The following is a 6,447-nucleotide window of genomic DNA, read 5'->3' as shown; positions in this document are numbered from 1 at the left end:
CAAATTATTCTGCCATACAAGGAGTGAGTATCTTTGTGCTCAGGGCCATTTGTGTTCTTTAGTTTGGCCCTGGAGCCAGACTACCTAGATTTGAATCCTAGATCTGCCGCTTCTAGCTGCGTGATGACGGGCAGGTGAGGTCCTCAGTTTCCTTCCTCAGTGGCTTTCATGAGAATGACAGGAGATCCACGCTTAGCACGGCTCCAACCACCTAACAAACTCTTAATGCATTGTATCTGTTATCAGCAATACTGTAGGTAAAGCTTTTTCATGGGAGAAATCGGGTGCTATGCTATCCCTCTGTCAACCAAGAGAGACAGGCCTGAAGAAATCCAGTGCCCATGGGACAAAACCCTCTCCCACAGGGATGCTAGACTCGAAGACTGCGCTAGAGAAGATGAACTAATTGCATTCCCTCTAACAGGCTCTCTGGGGATCATGCCCTGCAGGCCAGAGACTGGTATAAACCTGCCTGTGCTGGTTCTGCAGCGTGCTCCCAGAGAAAGCATGATCCTCCTCCACAGCCACAAGACACAGTCAAGGCAGTGGCGTCCCCAAACCCCTGGAAAGAAGACGCCTGGTGGCTGGGAGGACCAGTGATCTGATGGAGGCACAGTAGCCACTGGTCAGGCAAGTGTGTCAGGAAGACAAGCCGCAGGGGAGTGGTCTCAGGAAAGATCGCCCCCCACAACGTCCCTGCAGACGTTGGGGCTCTGTGCTCAGTTTCACCTATGGGGATGTAGGGTGAGTGATGTCAGAGCCTCGTGGGCAGGCAGCGTTGTTGTGAGCTGGTCAAGAGGGTGGACGCTGGATCAGGAGCCTGGCTGGGTTCCAGCTCCATGCAGGACGTAGGTTGGAGCCCCAGCTGCCTGCCTCAGGGGGTTGTTGAGGGTTAAGTGGGATGATATGTGTCAAGTGGTTACTCAGATGTGGACTATATCGAATGAACGTCCCCATCCTGCTCAAAGTCTGTCCACCTGTGCAGGTGCTGCGGGAGGAGGGAGACTCAGGGGAGGTTAGCCCAGATCGGTGATCCTCAACTGGGGCAATGCCCACCCCTCCCCAGGGCCCTCAAGGTGCTTTTCCTTGTTGCGGCTGAGGTGAGAGCCATGCCACTGGCATCCGGTGGGTCCAGGCCAGGGATGCTGCTCAACATCCCACAATAATACTCAGGGCAGTCCACACCACAAAACAGGACCAGGCCCCAAACGTCAGCAGTGCCCAGGCTGAGCACCCCTGGGCTCCTCCAGTGGGGGGGTCAGGAAAGCGACCCCTGCAGATGGGAAGGTGCCATGGGTGAGGCTAAGCTGGGGCTGGAGGCTCCCAGGCAGGAGGAACAGCAGGTGCAAAGGCTCTAAGGCTGGAGACAAAACGAGGAAGATGGAAACTGATTCCCGGGCTGAGAGTGTCAGTGGCGAGCCGCGGAAGGGTGAAGCTGTGTAGATCCCCATGTGCACTGTCACTGCATGGCTCTGGCTGCAGGATGCAGATGGACTGCAGGGGGCGAGTGGCTCTGGGGAGACCAGGGAAGGGCAGATCCTCCAGGTGGGAGACGATGGGGGCCTGGATTGGGGTGCTTGCTCTGGAGATGAATTTTCTACTTCTGTCCAAGAGGTGAAGACGAGGTTTAAAATCCACAAGTCAAGAGTCGATGGGATGTGAGAGGTGAGAGAGGAGCTGAGGGCCATGCCGGGTCTTTCACTGGTCGTGCTGGCTAGCGGTGTGCAGGTTGTGCACCCTGGAATTGTGCAGTGCATGACGCTTGGCCAAGCTCAGCAGCTCTGGCGGGGGAGACCCCAGTTTGGACCTCGTGAGGCTGGCATGCCAGGGGAACGAGGCATCTGTGAGTGATGTCCAGGGAGCAACAGACTGTCAAGTAGGAATTTAGAGACAGAAATTCAGTCCTTGACTGAAAAGTGTAAGGGAGTGTGGCAGGTGACCGTCCTCTGCATCGAGACGCCTGCCTCCTGTAGTGTAAGCATTTTCGCGCCTCACATGCGTGCTGAGCACACATGGCACACCGTCTGTGGATGCAGGGTGAACAGCACTCCTGGGTTCTGGGCATGGGCTCCAGAGACACAAAGCCCGTGCAGGACGCCTCCCAGAAAGGCAAGCACTCTTCTCGCAGCCTTCAGCAGAAGGGGAGGTGGCTGGAAGGCATGGGGAGTCGCATTGTTCACCGTGTTCACTGTGGCCCCCTGGGGAGGTTTTGGTCTCTCTGCCCTGGGCACCAGGCGCGGCCGTCGAGAGGTGGGTGGAGGTGAGAGGAGCTTGTTTCCTGGCAGGAGCTCTGAGGGGCCCACACACAATTCGCTTTGCTGCTGCTGTACTGACTGACAGTGTCCCGGACAGAGGCTCACCCACTGCAGAGGAGTCCTCCCGGTGCATGGCCACAGCAGCCCGGGACAGACCTGGAGCCTGAGCAAGACCAGCCTTCGTCGCCATCGGCTGCCAAGGTTGGGCTATACGTCACTGCGGCACGAGCAGCCTGAACGGACCGATCCAGTCACTGGGCTGCCCAGGGCCAGCCGGGCTCAGGGGAAAGCAAGCCCCACCTGGACAGGGGGCCGGCATTTGGGGGTAAAGTTAGGGGTCTTTAACCCTGATGTGAAGCAGCACACAGTGAGTGAAGTTAGCTCCCTTTGAGATAAGCTGCCCCGAGATACAACTAACCCGCACACGTCTCGTCCCACACTCAGCGAGGACACTCACGTGAGAGGTGCCCGCCCAGTGATGCTTTGGAGCGGGGCCTTCAGTAAAGCACCCTTCATAGAGCCCCACACTCACTGTCCCGTTAAATCCCCATGGAGCCTGAGGCTGTGGGAGTGTCTGTCTCCTGCTCACACAGCTGAGACGTGTTGGGGATGGCATCTAGACACCGTCTGTCTGAACCAGAGCCCTTGCTCTCAAACGCTGAGAGATGCTCACTCTCAGAAAAGTACGTGAAGTTCAGCACTTTACATGTCAGCCCATCGCATCCTCACAACAGCTCTAAGGAGCAGGTGCTGTTATGATCCTCGTTTCACAGATGAGAAAACTGGGGCACAGAGAGGTTAAGTAACTGTCTAAAGTCACACAGCTGGTAAGAGGCGGAGCTGGGATTCAAAGCCAGGCTTCCGGGCTTCAGAGCTGATGCTCTTAATCCCTCTTTATATTTACTTTGAAAACAAATTCTGGAAATATTTAGTGCATTTATATTGTTCTTCTTTCTTTTTCCCATCCTCATTGGGGTATAGTTGACAGATAAAAGTTGCATATAATTAAGGTGTACAACACAATGTGTTGACACGTGTACACTGTGCAACAGTTGCCACAATCAAGCTAAGTAACACGTCACTCTTTAGTTTGGCAGCATCCCTGAGAGCTCCCGCTAATAAGAAGTTTTCACATTACATGTCAGCTGTGGATTTTTGCCCCTTTTCATGTCTTTGTCGCTTGATCTTCATAACGACCCGAAGGGGACAAAGCGAGTGGTCCCATGCAGCAGATGGGGAAACTGAGGCTCAGAGGTTAAGCGAGATGCCTCTTGAAGGGCGGGTGGGAAGGGCAGCCACGAGGGGCGGCTTTCCAGGGAGCCCACCCACGGTGACACCCCTGTTTCCAGCTTCACATTGCCTGGACGTGGACAGTCGGACTTGAGTCTCGGGATTCATCATCCTCGGAGGCTCTGAGCAGCCTCCGCAGCAGCCGGTGCTCTTTGATCCATCCTTCAGCCTGTGTCTGAGCAGCTGCCGGGGAATCGGCTCCCCTTCCTGGCCGCGGTCTCGGATGCTCGCCTCCACAGCCCCAGGCACCTCTTCCTCAGCGGCCTGTCCCTTCCCGACGTCTGCTTTACCTCCACCACCATCCCCAAGATGCTGGGGAACCACCTTTGCAGGTGCCATATCCTCCTCGGCTGGCCTGGCCCGGCCCAGATATATTTCTTCGTCGCCTTTGGGGCAGCTGACAGTATCCTTCTCTCGGTCATGGCTCATGACCGCTACCTGGCCATCTGCTGTCCTCTGCACTACATGGCACCACAAGTGTCCTTGGGGGTGCTCTGCTGGTGGCGGGACCCGGATGTCAGCCAACGTGCTCTCCACGGTCCACACTATCCTGATGAGCCCCTTGTCCTGTCGCACCAATAGGATCCCACGCTTCTTCTGTGAGCTCAACGCCTTGATCAAGCACTCCTGTCCTGACACCCGAGTCAACGAGATGCTGGTCTTGGTCCCGGGAGCCCAGGGGTTCTGGCCCCTTTCGTGTGCATCACGGCCTCTTACACACCAGCTGCTGTAGCTGTGGAAGGCGCCCTCGGCCCGGGAGAGCGGAAGGCGTTCTCCACCGGTGGCTCTCACCTTTGTGTCGTCTCTCTCTTCTTCAGGACTATCATTGGGTCAACTTTAACCCGGCATCCACTCACGCCCCCCAGAGGGACGTGGCAGCCACGGGGATGCACACCACGGTCACCCCCATGCCGAGCCCCTTCACCTGCAGCCCGCGGAACCGGGACACGAAGGGCGCCCTGGGAGGCTTCTCAGCGGGGGGCTTCCCTAAGCATCTCTGATGACTCCTTTTAGACCCAACTGCTTTTGAGATAAAGGAATGCTTCCCAAGCTTAGAACTCTGGGTAGCTTTTCCCAGTCCATGGACACAACCTTAAATAACTCAAGAAGCATGTTCCCCGTTTAATGCTTCCCGTCCTTCCGATCCGGCGCTGATGACCCCCTGGCACTGGCTCCTGCGTCTCTACCGCTTTCTGGCCATGTCCCTTGGGGAAGGAGCAGGGTCCTGGGCTCGCAGCTCCAGCAGGCGGCAGCCGCGCGCTGGAGTCCGGGCGGCGGTCTCCACCTCCAGGACATCCTCCTTTCACTGCTCTTCTGCGTCAGGAGGGGCTGGGCTGGGAAAGCGGAAAACGTGCTCTGGCGGTGGCTCACCCAGGTCTGGCGGTTCCGGTTTCTACTTCGGCAGCGGTCTATTCATTTGCAGGGAAAAACTGTACAGGCTTCAAAACCATTCAGCTGAAAGAAAACTGCTGAGTAAATGGTAGCATTGCTGGCACTCAGATGTGGCAAAATTTGCCTCGAATAACTGAGGAATGGGAGACACTGGATCAAACAGACCTCTGGTGCTGAGTGAAGAGCAGAATGAGGGAATTTCGCGATGGTTTGGCCCTCTGGCTTTCAAACCCGCCTGACTTGGGGTCAAATGCTCCCCTGGCCCATGCGTAGGCTGAGGGTCTCCTCTCTGCTCACTTTCCCTTTAAATGTGAGTTCCTTCTTCGTTGGGGGTGCTATTCAACCTTTCCTTCCAGCCTGTTGTTGCAAGTCACTTAACTTTGCGTCTCAGCGATGCTGTTTTCTCACCTGTAAACTGGCCTTAGTGGTGGTACCCAGGTCCCCAGGAGGTTGTGAGCATTCCATCAAATAAAATACGCCACTTATCAAAGGACTCAGGGCATAGTAAGCACTGGACAGATCAGACTCCTGTGACTCAGGAAAGATAGACACATGAGTTTCAAGAAGCTAAAGATGTATGTTAAGTGGACTATGCTTGATCGTCATGAACAGTTTTTTTAAAAAAACAAGAGTTGCAAAGTTATTTGTTGAACTGATTTTTAAATGTTTTCAACTCTTTTCTCCTTTAATGGAGCTACAAGGCACTGAAAAAAGTCCCAAGAACTTGAGGTTTTGTCCATTCATGAGAAGCAGCGGGATTTGAGACAGAGGAAAGCATCAACTTTGCAAAAACAAAGGTTGTGTGTGCTTCTGAGTTAATGCCCACCTTTGTGCCAAGCAGAGACACAAAGTGTCTGTTTCTAAAGAGGCTTAGAGAGAGAAAGAATAAAGGAAATCCAGATTCCTTGAATGTAACTTTTGCTGGAGAAACTTTTTCATGTTCATTTTTGAGGTAGTCCTTTCAACGAGTTCTACAGCTTCTCTCAACGAGCATCCTCCCTCACCTCCTGCCTCTGGACTCACCTCCACTGAGAGGCGAGCCTTCGACAATTTCCGTGTTGTAAACAGTCTCCCTGTGGCTGAAGTAAATAAAGAGACGCTCCATGGCACACTGTTAGATACTGTTTCTGTGATAAACATATAATAGTTGTGAAGAACCTCAAGAATATAGATGATGATAAAAATGTAAGAAAATATTCGGGAAGTGAAGGATGTTGACCGTTTATTACCATTTGTCAGTTTTAGACTTTATTACTTTCACTTGCTAAATCTTTAAGCCAATTCTTCGTCTCCAAGAACTTACTTCTGAGACTTCCGGATAGAAGGATCCATCTCCTTGTAATCTGCGTCTGCATGAGACCTGTCATCCAGTGGTTTCAGTGCTAAGAACATCAAATTAAACTTCTCAGCAGTGAGAAGTGACAGAGTGACAAGATGAGACTCTGTCCCAGATTACCCTGATTTATTTTATTTTAAATTTATGTAATTTACCTTTAAAAAGAGCTGTGTT

At 53.5% G+C, this 6,447-nt stretch overlaps 1 pseudogene; it reads left to right on the top strand.

Moving 5' to 3' along the window:
• The first annotated feature begins 123 nt into the window (after window positions 1-123).
• On the top strand, window positions 124-4,546 carry LOC124232670 (olfactory receptor 1361-like; annotated as a pseudogene).
• Window positions 4,547-6,447: the final 1,901 nt, after the last annotated feature.

This window comes from Equus quagga, unplaced genomic scaffold (assembly GCF_021613505.1).
Source record: "Equus quagga isolate Etosha38 unplaced genomic scaffold, UCLA_HA_Equagga_1.0 HiC_scaffold_9915_RagTag, whole genome shotgun sequence".
NCBI lineage: Eukaryota > Metazoa > Chordata > Mammalia > Perissodactyla > Equidae > Equus > Equus quagga.
The sequence above is the reverse complement of the archived record's forward strand: the minus strand, read 5'-3'. Positions and strand labels throughout refer to the sequence as shown.